This window comes from Myotis nattereri (genome assembly GCF_964212035.1).
Source record: "Myotis nattereri genome assembly, chromosome: 1".
Taxonomy (NCBI): domain Eukaryota; kingdom Metazoa; phylum Chordata; class Mammalia; order Chiroptera; family Vespertilionidae; genus Myotis; species Myotis nattereri.
Genome location: NC_138075.1, coordinates 83,850,546 through 83,868,319, shown reverse-complemented (window position 1 = coordinate 83,868,319; position 17,774 = coordinate 83,850,546). Strand labels below are relative to the sequence as shown.

At 35.0% G+C, this 17,774-nt stretch overlaps 1 protein-coding gene across 1 annotated transcript in view; it reads left to right on the top strand.

Annotated features, from left to right (window-relative positions):
• Positions 1-17,774, top strand: part of LOC308523424 (uncharacterized protein) — a gene marked incomplete at its 3' end in the record, with an annotated part of 144,080 nt that overhangs the window by 27,995 nt on the left and 98,311 nt on the right. Inside the window, exons 3-4 of the mRNA XM_081097385.1 lie at positions 782-891; positions 4,991-5,091. The remainder of the gene's footprint in view (positions 1-781; positions 892-4,990; positions 5,092-17,774) is intronic.

The window sequence follows — 17,774 nt, the reverse complement described above, 5'->3', positions numbered from 1 at the left end:
GAGTTATAGTTAATGACCTCATTGAACTTACATTCTATTGGGGGAGGCAGATAAATATATATGATGTCAACTGATAATGCAAATGGTACTATTGAGAAAAATATAGAAGGAAGCAGGGAATGAGTGAGGGTGATGAATGCAGGAGAGTTTAATTCAGCTCACAGTGTGATAGGGTTATTGGAAATTGGAGTTATCAGGGTCAAGGGGATAACGTTTGATAGTTACTGTGGAAAGGGCATAACGATATCAGCACCAAAAAGGTAGATAAAGGATGTAAGTTTGGAAATTTTGCAGGATGGAAGGATGGAGGTTTTTCATGAAGACCCTGGATCAGGGGTCCTTTTTTTAAAAAACTATTATCTTGGTGACATGGAAGTTATAGCAAAAGCAGTCTTACCTATTAGGCTACTATGTCCCTTTGTAACTACTGCTAAAGGTGGCCCACAGACCAGGAGGAGTGACTCGCTAATCGTGTAGATGAATTTAGAAAAACAAAAATGAAGTGACTTTGACTTCCCCCTGGGACTCTGTTCATGAAAAAGCTCTTTGTATGAGACCTCTTCATGCCCTGGGTAGGTAACTGTGCAGTGTGTCTCCAAATACCTTTATACTTTGCAGCCTTAACTAGATATCTTTCTGAAATACCATAAAATTGTCTGCAAAAATAAAATGGCGGGGTTTGTGGTCTGGCATGTAAGGAGATTTCAAGTCTGTATTTTGTCCTAACAAGTAAAAACTGAACAAACTGAAAAATCAACAACTTTTCTTTGATCCATCATAGATGTGAGGTCACAAGGCAAAACCACTGCCCTTCAAGTTGGCAAGACTGACAGGTGGAGAAAGAGAATCACAACTTGCCAGAGCAGAAACCTGTGTGCGAACCAGTGCTAGGTAAGAAAACCTAAAACTACGTTTGACAACTTGCTGGAGGTTCAATGTAGACAAGTCTGAACATTTAAAACTCTAAGGGACCCAGTCACATGGGAATTTTATTTCAAGGAGCTCTACCAGGTCCTCAAAGTGAATATCGGAGACAAATCCCCTCATGCTTGAAGCAGGGGGAGGTAAAAAGGAACAATTCTGAAATACAGCAGAGCATTCTGCCTTTCTTCACAAAGGCCTGACTTCACAAGAAACTCTTTAACCAGAACCTCACCTGCTGGGGTATTGTCAGAGCCTAGCTGACCTGGAGGAAGGGAATTCCCAACACTAGCCTGCTAGAGCCGTCCTGTTCTAACTGAGGAGGTGGGAGGGAGGGCAATTAAGTTCACAGTCCAGGGGTACAAGCTCAACAAAAGACTGAGCTCTAATCATAGAACTATAGAATATCTCCCCTTCCCTACACCTTACCAATACATTGATGAAGGCCTATTTAACACAGTTTTTTTGAGCCAGTACATCAGGTCTACCTTGCAAGAAAACAATGACAAGGCATACTACCAGGGAAAAAACATAGTTTGAGTAAACTGAACAAGCATCAGAACCAGAGTCCAATATGGCAGGAATGTTGGAATTAGCAGAAGAGGAATTTTTTATAATTATGATTAATATGCTTAAGGGCTTTAATGGAAAAGTAGACAACATGCAAGAACAGATGGGCAACGTAAGCAGAGAGATGGAATATCCAAGAAAGAAGAAATACCGGATACCAAAAACAATGTAACAGAAATACATAATTCCTTAGTCCGCTCATCAGTGGACTGCACACAGCAAAGGAAAGGATTTCTGAGCTTCAAGATATTACAATGGAAATTCTCAAAACTGAAAAGCAAAGAAAAAGAGACTGAAAAACATTGACAGGTTATTCAGGTACTGTGAAACAATGATACTGGATGTAGCATATATGTACTGGCAATACCATTGGAAGTCATAATGACTGATAATTTCCCGTAATTAGTGTCCCACACTAAACCATAGATCCAGGAAGCCCAGAGGACAAGTAAGCAGGATAATATAAAAAATCCTTCTCCTTGGCATATAATATTCAAATTCAGAAAATCAAAAATAAAGAAAAAATTCTGAAAGAAGCAAGATTGGTGTTGGAAACACACCTTACCTATGAAGAGCAAAGATAATATCTTGCTTCTCTCAGAAATCATGCAAGCAAGAAGAGAGTGAAGTGAAATATTTAGTGTTCAGAGAAAAAAAGCAACTAAACTAGAATTTTATACCTTGTTAAATTATGCTTCAAACTGAGGGAGATATAAAACTTTTGTAAACAAAATTTGAGAGAGTACATAGAATAAAACCGTCTTTTCCCCCAGATGACATGACTGTCTATGTAGAAAATCCAAAGAATCAACAAAAAACTGAAACTAATAGCTGATTATAACAAGGTTGCAGAATTCAAGGTTCATAAACAAGTTAATCATTTCCCTATATAACAGCAATAAAAAAGAAATATAAAGTTAAAAATACAATATTTATATTATCACTCCCCAAAATGGAATACTTCAGTATAAATCCAACAAAATATGTACAATGTCTACATTAGCGAAGCCACGAGATTCTGATATACAGAATCAAAGAAGAGCTAAATAAATGATGAGATATTCTACATTCATATATAAGGAGACTAAATATTAAAATGTCAGTTCTTCCCAACTTGATATATATATAGCTCTTATGTAACTCCAATCAAAATCCCAGCAAGTTATTTTGTGTATACCAAAAACTTATTCTAAAGTATATATGGAGAGGCAAAAAAACCCAGCATATGCAGCACAAGATTGAAGAAGTACAAAATTAGAGGGCTGACACCATCTGACTCAGCAATTACTATACAGCTATAGTTACATAGACAGTGTGATATTTGTGAAACAATGGACAAATAGATCAATAGAACAGAAATAGATTCATGTAAATATAGTCAGTTGATCTTTGACCAAGGAACAAAGGCAATACAATGGAGAAAATATAGTATCTTGAACAAATGATTCTGGAACAACTGGATATCCAAATGCAAAAAAAATAAAAAATAAAAAAATAAAAAGAATCTAGGGACAGACCTTATATCCTTACCAAAAATTAACTCTAAATTGATCACAAAACTAATTGTGAAATGCAAAATTATAAAATTCCTAGAATATTACATAAGAGAAAACCTCAGTGACTTGGGATATAGCAATGACTTTTTGATAAAACAAGGAAGGCACAATCCATAAAAAAAACAACAACAAGTGATTAGCTGGACTTTATTAAACTTAAAGACTGTTGTGAGAAAGACAGTTTCAAGAGAATGAGAAGACAAGTCAAAGAATGGGAGCAAATGTTTACAAGAGACACATCTGATAATGGGCTGTTACTCAAAATATACAAAGAATTCTTAAAACTCAGTAATAAAGAAAATGAACAACCTGATTAAAATATGGGCAAAATACCCGAACAAACTTTGACTAAAGAAGATGTACAGAATTCAAATAAGTGTATGAAAAGCTGTTCAACATTATCTATTAGTAGGTAATTCCAATTAAAATGAGATACCACTACACACCTATTAGGATGGCCAAAATCCAAAACACTGGAAATACCAAATACTAGCAAGCTTATGCAACAACTGGAACTCTCCTTTATTGCTGCTGAGGATTTTAAAATGGTGCATCCACTTTATCAGACAGTTTGGCAATTTTTTTACTAAACTATACATACTCTTACTATATATGTTTTTAAAATATATTTTATTGATTTTTTACAGAGAGGAAGGGAGAGGGATAGAGAGTTAGAAACATCGATCAGCTGCCTCCTACACACTCCCCACTGGGGATGTGCCTGCAACCAAGGTACATGCCTTTGACCGGAATCGAACCCGGGACCCTTGAGTTTGCAGGCTGACGCTCTATCCACTGAGCCAAACCGGTTAGGGCACTCTTACTATATTATTCAGTGATTACACTCCTTGTTATTTATCAATACTAATAAAAACTTATGCCCACATTTTATTCCACCTGCACTTGGAATTTTATAGCAGTTTTATTCCTAATTGCCAGACTTGAAAGTAACTAAGATGTCTTTCAGTAGAAGAATGGGTAAATAAACTGCAGTGTATCCTGACAAAGGAATATTATTCAGTGCTAAAAAGAAATGAACTGTCAGGGCAATAAAAGACATAGAGTATATCTAAAATAATGTTACTAAGAAAAATAAACTAGTCTGCAAAGGCTACATGCTGTATTATTCCAAACATATGACATTCTGGAAAAGGCAAAACTATGGAGATGGGAAAAAAAGAAAATAAAGTCATTGGTTGCCTGGAATTGGGGAGGAGAGAGGAATGAAAAAGCATTGCACAGAGGATTTTTAGGACAATGACACTATTCATTATGATGCTTCAATGGTATATACATGTCATTATATATTTGTCAATATCCATATAGTTGTACAACACCCTGAGTGAACCGTAGTGTAAACCTTGGACTTGGAGTGATAATGATGTGTCAGTATAGATTCATCAATTGTAACAAATGCACTATTATAGTGCAGGCCATTGATAGGAGGGGAGGTTGTGCATGTATGGGGAGTATGTGGGTACTTTTTGTATTTTCTGCTCAGTATTGCTGTGAATAGAAAATTGCTCTAAAATGAAGCTTATAGTAATAAAAAAATGAAATGATATGTCTGAGTCATGTAATGAAATATTCTGCAAAAAGAAGTCAACAAAAGTATTTAATTTTTCATAATTTTAAAACATAAAACTATAATATGTAAAGGTAAAAAACATAGTTTATTTTCATATGGACTTAAATTGAGTTTACAGTTTATATAATAAAAGACAATAATAAATTTTTACTTCTTTTAAAAAGGAGGTGGATTTCAGGTGATATTAGCAATTGAGACAGAACCGAAGCAGAAGGCACGTAATGCATATGTTGCTAGGAATTGAGCAGTTTAAAGAAAATTTGAACTGACATTTGAGGCAAGGTTTTATGTTTCATCCTGTGGTTTGTACTCAATGGAATCAAACAGGATATGATGAGGCACTTTCATTTTTCAGATTTGTAAACTTTCTGATCTGAGGAGCTCTATATGCAACCAGAGGCATCCTGAAAGTTATGAAGAAATATTTCTTTCATTCAAAGGAAAACAACACAGAAGGTAAACAGTTATTGACAATTTCTACTGGGAGCTTTAAGCAGTTTCTTTTTCTCTACCTGTTTGTCTTTTTCTTTACCATATAGTCACTCCTTCAGAGTTCTGTTATTTTCTCCATGGTAGTGCTAGTGAGCTGGTGACAAAAGTGTAAACTGCTAAGGCGATGGAATTATCAGAGAAGACACTGTCCTTAGCTCTATGTATTTTTACTGGAATAGCAATACACAAACCATGTTCTCTTCTTCAGATCTCACCATCTAGAGCTATGCAGAAAATGCTTACATTCATTCATGTAGGCTTTCACTCAGTGATTACTTATTGAGTATTTTGTACCACATGCTATTTTAGAATATAATGCAAAGCAAAAGAATCACTTTGTTCTCATGGAGATCACTGTTGTCTGGAAGAGATGAACATTAATGTAAAAAAATCTCATAAGATGGTAACAATTAGGAAGAGGCCTAATAAAAACTCAGCTTTGGGAAGTCAGAGAAAAATGGGTCTAAAGAAATGAAAATTAAGCTTAGGTGAAAGAATAAATAGTTATCTAATAAAAGAGTAATATGCGAAGTAACCATCACTTTGCAATAAAGATGGTGGTGCCCACAGCCAATAAGGAGGGAATATTCAAATTGATGCCACAAAGATGGCGGCACCAGCCGGAGCCAAGGAGCCAGCCAGAGAGTGGGTGGGAGCAACCCAGGAATGGGGCTAGGGGCGATCAGTCCAGGAGGGGAGGGCAGTTGGGGGTGATCAGTCTGGCAGTGGGGGAAGTTGGGGGAGAGCAGGCCAGCAGAGAGGCCAGTTAGGGGCAAGCAGGCCGGCAGTGGGGGAGCAGTAGGGGGTGAGCAAGCCAGCAGGGGGGTGTCAGCTGGGGCCAAGCAGGCCAGGGCGGGCAGTAGGGGGCAAGCAGGCCAGCGGGGGGGGGGGGCGGGGGGCAGTTGGGGGCGAGCAGGTTGGCAGGGACGGTAGTTGGGAGCTATCATGCCAGCAGGGGGGTGCTGTTGGGGGAGGGGCAGTTGGGGGTGAGCAGGCTGGAGGGGGGGGCAGTTCAGGGTGATCAGGCTGGTAGGCAGAGTGGTTAGGGGCGATCAGACAGGCAGGCAGGTGAGTGATTAGGAGCCAGCAGTCCCAGATTGCAAGAGGGATGTCTGACTGCTGGCAGTCAGACATCCCCCAAGGGGTCCCAGATTGGAGAGGCTGAGGGACACCTCCCCCCGAGCCCGTCCACGAATTTCATGCACCAGGCCACTAGTCTAATATAAGAGGACAGGAAAGAGCATTTCAAGCAGAGACATTTAGTTAAATATGTTGGCATAGACAGGGCTTAATATGAATTTACTGTCAACATATAAAAGTAAATAATAGAATAATTGCTTTCTACAACTGATTTTACATTCAATATGCATTTCAAACTCCCAAATTATTAAATTTGCTCTATATGGGAAATGAGATCATGATTAGGTCTTTTTATTTCTTTTCTATATTTCTAAATCTAGTTAAAATACTTTCATGTGATATGAATATATTACAAAAATAATTGTGTTACCTCTACTGTGTCTTACCAAATAGCTTGCATTCTTACTTTTTCATGAAAAACGTTTGGCACTCAACACCTTATTTTCAATCAATGTAAACTGATTTATCTAAAAAATACTACACTTTTAAAGTCCGTATTTATAAGTTATTCTATCTCTAGGAAAAGAGGACAGCCTTATGAAAAAGGAGATGCTGTACCCTGAGAGGACCTTGGGACCAGTCAGGATGCTCATTATCAGTCCAATTATCCCCTGATAATTGGCCTGCCTGTGGGAATAATAGGCCAGGATGATTGAACTCCGTGCTGACATATTCACAGCATCCTCCACACTGCATTCAAAACTTCTTAACTTCTTAAATAATGGAAGAGTCTAACTCTAGCTGTTAGAATATTTTATTTGCTCAACGTTTAATTTCCTGTGAACACTGAAGAACCGCTCTGCTGAGACCCCGGGGGTGCCTCTTGTTTGTACTAAACTTCACAGTGTTGGCGATAAATCGTACATGATGTCCAGCTTTCTTATTTTGTCTGTTTACAACATTCTCCAAAAATACAAGTCTCCCTCCTTGGACTCTGTAAAACTTAGTCACAGGATAACACTCTGAGAAAGGAGTCACTTGGCTTGTAAATGCTTGCAGCATTTCAACACTTCTAGATGGCTGGCTGGTGTCCAAATGAGTGTGGGGCATGGTCAAGGAGAGGAATTGTGATGAAATTTTGCAGAGGATAGGGTATTTGCTTTTGTGTGTTTCTTGAGATAATTAGATTGAATTGTGTTACTCATGGTATAGTGTTTTAAAGTTTCCAATTTGGGATTCAAATGTTCTCACTTTTTAATGTCTTGTGCTCCTGAAAATTTGTTGGTAGGATGGGGATGTTTTCATACTTTAGGTCTCTTTTTATAGTTGCATAAATTTGTTTAATAAATAGTTCACTCACTGGCCAGAAACCAAGTGGACAAACTGTACTCACTAACCCTTTAATACTTGGCTCCTTTGTCTAGTGACCCAGCCCATTATTAGATAATGAAAGAGTGTATGAGAAAGTGGGAGATTATTTATGATGGAAACAAAATGAAACTAATGGGACAAGATTTGAGAGCTGTGATGCATGAAAGGTGCTATGCAGGCAGCTCTGGCACCATGACAAACAGAGATAAAGGCTCAGTGGGAAGCAACAGTGTGAACATGACTATGAAGAAGAAAGAATGGATTTCCTGAATGAATCCTTGCCATCTGGTGTTTGTTTAATACACAATGAAGGTCAAATGGCTACTGATCCTTTTTTCTATAGTCCAGTGACTACAAGAATGAGAGGAATCAATGAGTTTATCGATATGTCTGGAAATGACTCACCATATGATCTGATTGAGTCAATAAAATTGAAGACATTTGTCATTTCTCTCAAATGTGGTTTGAGTCTATGACTACAATTCTGTATTTTTTTTTTTTTAGCCAATTTGCTGGATCAAATGTGACCTGTAATTTTTTTTCAAGAATAATGATTTAATGTATTTCATTTTATAGATTTTATAGGGACATATGCTTAACAAGAAGGTTCGGGAAGAAAGTGTCAATAAGCTGAATGTTTCTCCTATTTTCAAATAAAACTGTCAAACATATGTTTATGTTGATTGATGGTGGAATAAAGAAATCTTTTGCCCCCCACATTGCCTTTTCTATGCATGAGACTGATTACATACCTATTTTATGTAATTATTCATTGGGGATATATTGACTTTTGGTGAAATGTGTTTATTAAGCATCATACATAAACAGCATACACTTTAGGGGAAGTCATATATAAGTTGAACATATATTTTATGTACCATTCTCTTTCCTGCAGGTTGTTCAGTAATGCACTTCCACAGTATGATCTTGGAACTCTAACCCTCTACTGCTGAAGTTGCAGGGTTTCTGTTGAGTTCTTTTCTAAAGACTAAAATAAAAGACACTTTTCTCACATTAATATTTCTCAGCTGCCATGAAAACAGGGATAGGAGAAGCCAAAAATAGAGGAGCCAGCTGTGGGAGGCTGCCTTTTTTTTTCAGGACAACTCAGAAAAGTCAGATTTATTCCATAAAGAGTTTATTAATGCAAATACTGCTTCATGTGCCTTCATGCTATGCTTTAGAAGGCGATATACACACTCAATTGTGACACAGTGAATGTTATCTGACTCTTGTAGAGACAGCAGAATTGTTAAGCTTGTCTCTGGGATAGATCCATTTAGTATTGTTTACCTCCTCATTTTTTGAAAAGATTCTTTATACTGAAGTAGTTAATTAAAATAAGAGTGGGGCGACTATGAAGAAATTCTCTTCTTCCTCCTCAAGTAGACTCCATGTGTTTTATTCTAGAAGCCATACGTTTTGTTGGTGATCAGAATTTTTCCCTGGAACGTAAAAGTTTTACATGCTCCCCTGACTACGTAAAATAATAATAATAAAAAAAGAATCACACATCATCTCATTGTGCTGAGCCATCACATTTAATATACTGGATTTTTCATTTTTCTATTTTTTTCGTATTTAATTGAGATAATAGTATAAATACGATGTTATAACTTGATTTTTGGCTTAATTGTTTTATTCAAGTATTTTATGAAGTCTTTTCTGTTATGTTCGTACACAGTTAGACCAGCCACACCCTTCCTCTGCGTTCCTTTTGTGCTGCAATGCTATATTCTAACATAGTACCTTTAATGTTGTGTTTGTATCTTTTTATTTACCAATTATAAAAGCATAGATAGCAAGAAACAACTTTACGTGTCTTTGCACCACCAAATAGAAGAAACTAGTGATTTAAGGTATAGACAACACTAAATATTCACCTGACTATTATAATTGACCAAATACTAGGGATATTAAGACAGAAGATGATACAACAGAGATGTTGTCCAAGTGTTTCCTGTACTTGGTAGAAATTTGGGTTCTCTAACAAGAAGTCTCCATAAAACTTCAAGATATTATTATTTTCTTTGGCTGACAGATTAATTATTTAATGGTTGGGCAAGCTTAGCCCTGAAGTATAAACTCAGTGAATTTGTATAATTCATTGCTAGGTATAAAATGATCTTAATTTTTATGACCAGTTGGCCAACATTTTATTTAAACTAGCATTATTTATTTTTCCCAGGTTTATCAAGGTATTATTGACATATAATATGTAAGCTTAAGGTATACAGCATGATGATTTGATAGACATATATATTGTAAAATGCTTACCATACACATAATATATGTTAACATGTCCATCCCCTCACATAATTACCATTTGTGTGTATGATGGTAACCTTTGAGATTTACTCTCTTAACAACTTTCAAGTATATAATACAGCTTTGTTAATTAGTCATCATGTTATGCATTAGATACCCCAGAACTTACACATCTTACAGCCAGAAATTTGTACTCTTTGACCAATACCTCCCTATTAACCTATACCCTATCTCTTCACAACCACCATTCTAATCTATGAGTGGGCTTTGTTAGATTACACATGTAAGTGAGAACATACAGTATTTGTCTCACTGTGTCTGACTTATTTAGCATACTGCCATCAAAGCCCATTCCTGTTGTCACAAGGGCGATTTTTGCTTATTTTTTAATGAAACTGACCATGGTTTAAAAGGTCATATGCATTTACTAGGCCTCAGATGCCTTTGGCATTTTCCTTTGAATAATGCCAGCAAATGCCAGCAAGGTAGGTTGACAGGCTGATAGGGTTGCAGATGATCTGCTTATTCTGGGAGATAACTTAGAAGATAACTGGATTCAATTGGGGCTTCCAAATCCTAAGAGTATAGAAGTGACTTTCAGGTTAATTGCCTTGAATTTTCTCAAGGTGAAAGGTGCAATAGAAATGTCAAAATGTGAATACTGTTATTATATTTTCTATTATCAACCAATAGCTTTACCTCTTATGACTCATTCAAAAGTTGGCATAAAGCTGAGAAGCAGTTCTATATTCAAACTTTGAATAAAGAAAAAGTAAATTTAAGATTTATTCAGCATAAATAAACTTCATCATATATAATTTTCTTCAAATCCATGAATTTTAATTGTATGGCTATTTTGCCTGCTGTTCTTTTTGAAACAAAAAATATGTGGATACATATTGTTTTAACAGACGGATGTTGGGATATGCAAATAGATAGTAATTTTTAACTATAGGAAATCTGTATTATGTCTCTATTATGCTTACTTATCATTTTTAGGATGTGTTTCATTAGATAAGTATATAGTACTTCATCTATTTTCTATGTTTCCTTTTCCCTTGAATAATAAAAGGTTGACATTAAAAAATATCACTCCCAAAAGAAAGAACTTGACATCTAACATCTTAGCAAAAATATTTGCCTGAATCATTGGATTCTAGAAATTCTCTATGGCCTACAAATGCTATAATCTTACTGAAGATACTACCTTTATAGTTAGTTCCCCACCTCCTACTGTTCTTGGTACCTAATATAAGCTAAGAACATTACTTGGTCTTTAGTATATTAAGGAGTTTATAGTTTCCTATAAAAACCAATTATAAAAGAAAGATAGTTGATTTCTACTTGTGAGATTGAATTTTATCAAACCTGATACCTTTTCCCTTAAGCCCACTCTGAAAAATTTATGTTGGGAGTTAGGGTATTATTTTGTCATATTGAAAAGCCACAAAGGTTATCAATACCATTTTAGAGCACCATTGATTTGAGTTACCTATACCCTTATGCCTCTGTGTGTAAATACTTTAAGCTTATATTTTCTCAGAAAGTATCTATGTAAGTTACATCAGAAGTAGTTGTTTATTATTTCTATATATTTATTATTATTTTAGTTGCTATTATTATTATTATGCCCCTGAGCTAAGCCCAAAAGCTGAAAGTTCCATTGTTATGTGTCCTAGAAGAAATGACCACTAACAGGCTCTGATTACTTTCCCTTATAGATCTGTACAACCTCACTCTTTAAGTGGTTGCTGATGATTTTGTGGTGGGAAAGGGAAAGACTGCAGGCATAGCTTGTTAGAACCAGAGTGGAGAATGCTGGATATGCAGTATAGATAAAAAGCTAAATATCAACCTAGGATTTTTACACTGAGTAAATCTGAACTCTCTGACTCACCTAGAAATTGTTAGACTCACCTAGTCTAGCAACTATTACAACTTAATTCATTTCTTTATATACATACATTTTAGGACTAAGAAGTGGGTAGGGATCTCAGTGGTGTTGAAGACTATTTGAATACCTTAGACCTTTCAGGAAATTCTACTGAAATTGACATAGCTAAGGTATGACAATCCTTCATTTTTTAAATGTCTACTTTTCAAAATATAAAACTTGGTGGGTTTTAACTAATTAGTTTTTTAAAATCTTATAAAAACTCTTTTCAAGGTAAACTATACATAGTTCAAATATTTTGAGCTACCATTCACGGCTCCCCTGTACTCTATAGTTGGGAGTATGGAAATTTAATAATCTAAATAAGAGGGTATTATCCCTTTGCCATGAAATTTCATTTTTTCTCTTTCTCTTAGTTGTCTGCACATTTTTAAAAAAATATTAAATACCACTGTCTCATGCAAAAAAAAATGCATGTGTACATATGATAGTATTTTCTAATATTCTCCTAGGAAATCAATTAAGAACTATATATATATATTCTTAATATATATATTAAGAACTATAATATATATATATTAAGAACTATATATATAAATTAAGAAATATATATATATATATCTCCCTTGGAAATCATTTGGTTAAGCTTTGAACAAAATCTTTGAACAAAATCTCCCAAGAGCTTTGTTAGAGGGTTCGGTAAATCTCAATTTAGGCTGAGATTGAAATGAAGACCATTTCTCTCTGGAAAAACTATATATATATATATATATATATATATATATATATATATATATACACACACACACACACAGTGAGATATATATATCACTGTCACTAGCTATTTGTTTGCCTGACATTTGCCCAGTTAGGGTCCCACCTAATGGGCATGTAACAAAACAAGCAGAGGAAATTCTAATAGCACAAAAGGTTTGAGCAGAAAGGTGGCCAGAGAGGATCAGATAATTAACCCCAAGAAGTTGGGTTCAGTGCCCTTATTGGAGAGATTAGAGAGATAAAATAAGGTCATTTATCTTGTATAGAAGAAGACAGACCGGGTCAAGAACTTAGAAACATAGAGAGGGAAGAGAAGGAGAAAGGACTTGGTGCTACTCTTCATTTCCTCCTATGTGACAAATGTCAAATTGATGGCACTCCTGAACTTTGAAAAGATGATCTTTCTTTATTGAGATCAAATTCCAGAAGTGGCATTCACTGAACTTCCTAAAAGTAGCAATGGGCATTTCAGGATGAACTTCTGAGCACAAGGGTCTTTGACTCCATGCCAAAAGTTTCCCAGCTGAGCTAAGCAGCAGAGAACTACTCTGAATATTCCATTTGACTAAAACTGTATCAAGCAGTGTGGCCTATTTAGAGACAACATTTAAGGCTTTCACTTTTCAAAATGCCAAAAGACATCCATTCCACATAAAGATAACATATATTTTCAGCCAAATGTGCCAACAATATCTGTTCAACAGTGTCTATAAACTTAAATTCAGAGAGTAGGGTAATTTTTTTTGGTATGAGGTGTTCCTATTTCATTTACAATGCCATAGGAATAATTTGGGGTGGGGGATCCAATTTTAGAGAGTCTAAGCATTTTCTTATAATAAATACTTTCGTTCTTCCACAAACCAATGGGGATCCTATGATTATGAAATCCAAATCAAAATGATATAGGAGGAGACTATTGTATTTGATTTAAAGACTGATTCTTATTTTATTCTGATCATTGTTTCATTTAGTCTCATAAAGGCTTTTTGACTCTTAATAGAATCTGGCATGGAAAAATGTGCCAATTTTCTTTCTGAGCTCTCACAAGATGTTTATATATATACATTTGTTATTTTGTTTTATGTGTATATATGTACAATTTCAACATTTTCTATTTCATGATGTTGAGGTTTGTAGTTTCTAACTTGAATTAAAAGAAATCAGTGGGGACTACATGGTGCTGAATGATAAATTTAAATGTTCTTGCTATTTACAAAGACATAGATAAATTCACACACACACACACACACACACACACAGACACGGACACACACACACATGTAGTTTGGGGAAGGAGGAATATGAATGTTACAAATGCTAACACATTCTCATTACCACACTGTATCGCCTTTTCCATATCATGACACTATCGAGTCAGACCCTAAGCATGACCTGTTATGTTTGTAAGAAAAAATTTCAAAAAGTTTAGAAATTCACAGAATTGAAGAAAGTAGTTTTTCACCAAATTTGAATGGAAAACAAGCTTAGGAATTTTACACATCTCCAGTGACATCAACAGTTACAAATCAGGTTTCTTCCCTGCCTTGTTTGGAATGTATGCAAACTGAGCTAATATAGCGCATCATTTTTCACTTGGAAAAATTTTATGACTTCATTTTTAGAAATGAACTCGAATGCAAAATTCTCTCTTGATTGAGTGACTAAGGCAGTGACTTTACCATGGTATATTGTGAAAGAGAAAAAATACCAATGAGTCACAGAAAGTTTTGATGAAAGCACAGATTTTATTCCACATGATTCATTTGTGACTTTTCTTTCTTTTGCTTACTTAAAGTGTTTCATTACCCCTCACTCAAAGCAAGGAGAGTAGGGACTGAAAACTCTGAATGTCTTCTTGCTCACTGTAAAAAAGGCAGAGTTAAGGACCCTAGAATAGAGTTGTTTTCCTAAGTGGATTACATCCAGGGTTTTTAGGATCTCCCTCCTTTACATAATGAAGCTAAGGTAATTCTCAAGTCTAAGGTCTACACTGTTTTCAAATATTTGTAAGAGATTGATTATGGTAAAATCAGGGCCAGAATTGGTGCTCTGCTACTACTGATACTCTTGTGGCAGTTACTGGGCTTCTTTCTTTGCACAAACTAACCCTCCATCTTTTCTTCATGTCATATGACACCCTTGCTTCACAGCAACTCAGGTAGGCTAATGTCTAAGTTAAGCTGTGGTCTGTGGGTGCATGCATGGTAATGGTTGCAAACAATTTGTAATAATTTTATTCAGTTTAATGAACTATTTTCTGCTATTTTGACAAATGCTTCCTATATTTTGAAAAGGATTGTTCCAAAATAAATGGTGCAATTCACTTTTCCAATAAGATCATACTTACTAATAAATGATACAGAAAAATGTAGTTTTTCTATTCTAAGAAATGAGTTTAAGTAAGCAGAATAGGCATATCATTTTTTAATTTTGTGTCATAGGGTGTGATTATAGGTGAAAATATTGTATTTAAGAATGTCAGGGGGAAAGGGGACTTGGCTAGGACCAGAAGATTCTTCTGAGGGTCATGTAGCTGCCTTTTGTATTTAAATAGGAAGATAAAAATGCCCTGCTTAATACTCAGGTCATGCTAATAATTATAAAAGAATATCCATGAAAACTCATATTCATTCTTTCATGTAACAAATATACTGTGTACCTTCTCTGCTTTATATGAAAAATATTTCATTCTGGAATGTACACTAAAAGAAGATAGGCAAAGTTACTGATATTCTTGAATTCACATAAGTTTTTAAGAAATACAAATAGTTAAAATAAAATTCAATTTAAAAAAGTAGGCTTTATTTATATGGGTTATATAATACATTTATTTTATGTTTCTTAATTATAACCATTGCTACAACTTATAAAATGTAACCAAACAACAATGTTTTGAGTGACATAGAAAATAGCTTCAGTAATAGATACAGAAATATGTAAATCAGCTAAACTCAACTGTATGCTAATTGGCCAACACACCTCTCATTTAACCAACAATGAGCTATTCCACAAGAATCTGGAAATCAAATGGTGACTGTGGAGGCGTAAATGCATCTCTAAATTAATTTTCTAATATTAGACAGCCTCTAACAAACAGAAACTTGGAAAAATAAACAAGCATAAGGGCAGAAGACTATTTTGTGTGTGATTTTAATAAGTACATTGTTTTTTGTGTTTAGATGCTGTTGAATTTCATCAACCACTAAAAGCATAACAAAAGTAAACTTTGACTGCTTCCTACACACAACAAGCTTTTGGTGTCATTATAAATCAACTAGAGGCCTAGTGCACAAAAATTCATGCCCAGCCTGTTCCCTCTTGCAGCCGGGAGCCCTCGGGGAATGTTCGACAGCCATGGAGGTGGGAGAGGCTCCCACCACCACTGCTGCGCTCGCCAGCCATGAGCCTGGCTTCTGGCTGAGCGATGCTCCCCCTGTGGGAGCACACTGACCACCAGGGGGAGCTCCTGCGTTAAGTGTTTTTCCCCCTGGTGGTCAGTACGCGTCATAGCAACTGGTCACTCCACCATTCGGTCAATTTGCATATCAAGATTTTTCTCTTCTCAACTACTAACCATATTGTTAAAAGGGCAAAATATTTACTGTGTCTGTTTCATTAAAAAATCACTTCTGTTTTTCCCACAATTACTATATTATCAATTCAAAAAGTATGTTATGCATTTATTCACCTATATTTACTTGTCTTGTGTAAATATGTATGTTTATATATTATATTATATATCCACACATGTTTACTTATTTTTCTAACCTATTGTTAGAATAACACAAACTTTTCATCAGTATACTATGAATAAATTATTGGGATACATTAAAATAAATAAGAATAAGTAAAATCATGATTCTTCCATGTTAACATTTGTACTATATTCATAGATTATAGAGCTGAACTGGTTCTTAGGGATAGTTTAATAAAATCCCTCAATTTTATAGATAAAGAAACTGCAATTAAACAACATGTCAATGATTACATAATTAGGTATGTGTTTTCAGTGTTTGTTAACTTTATATGGCACATAAAACATTCAAATGGAATTAAAAACAAATTTCTGATGCTAAAATCCAATGGTGTTCCCAAGATGAGATGTTTCTAAAACACTGGACACTACTGACAAAGCCATAGACTTCCTTCTATTTTCTTCTAAATTGGGCCATCTCTAAGTATTAGCCTCAATAGTATCAGACATTTGTAAGAATCCCTAACTGTGTTTATTGTATGTCCTCATGGTTTATTTGTTATATTATATTAGAAATAAAATTTTATTTCAAAATTAATGATAAAGTTTTAAGATATAAAGACAGCAGTAGTCTATATACAGATCATAGATGTGAAAAATGTAAAATTTTCTTTTTGTACCAACCTCTTCATGTAAAACTTCATGTACCACTTTTCATGGTTTAATCAATAGTGTAGAATCCAGAGAGAACACCAACATAGTACTGTCAATGTGAATTGTTGAAGAGTTGTTAGCAAAAAAATAAAAATCATTTTATTAGCATTAGAATTTTTTATGAATTTCTTTTGTCCCTTATTTTTAATTTAATCACCTCTTGATAGGAGGTTTTATACTGATGAATTTAGTAATTCTAGCTTCTTATACAGACTGTGCTTTAGAAATTACAAAAATGTTGCAGACACTAAGGTTACTGATTTTCATTTCATACATATATATATTCAGTCACATATAAACTCACTGGGATACCGATATTATGAATAAGCATGGTAAGAAATGTGGGCCTTGATTAAAGATCATGGCAAAATTATCTTCCTTTAGGTCCACCATGGATGTACACCTGATGTATTAAAATTTTTTTTGTAGAAATAATTAACAACTAGTGGTGTTTGTATTATAGATAAATTTGAAAGGATCAAGTGGTTTTTAAATGACACTTGCATGGTGACAAGTGGACGAAAGAAGGTATTTACTTTCAAATTGCTAAATATCAAGGACAAACTGGTTGGCAGATGACACAACAGATGTTAATTCCAGTCCTCTCTTCTCCCTTCCAATCCAGAATTTTCACAGCAATCAGAGGTCTGAGGGTGCTAGAATAGTTCAATCAAGAGTTATACCCTATCTCTAGCAATTACAAATAATGTTGTTGATGTTTTTGACCAAAAAAAAAAAGTAAGATAATAAACATGTATTCAAATACACATTGGAAATTTTGTTTGTTTGTTTTGGGGTTTTTTTGGAGGGTTTTTGTTTGTTTGTTGGGGTGTGTGTGTGTGTGTGTGT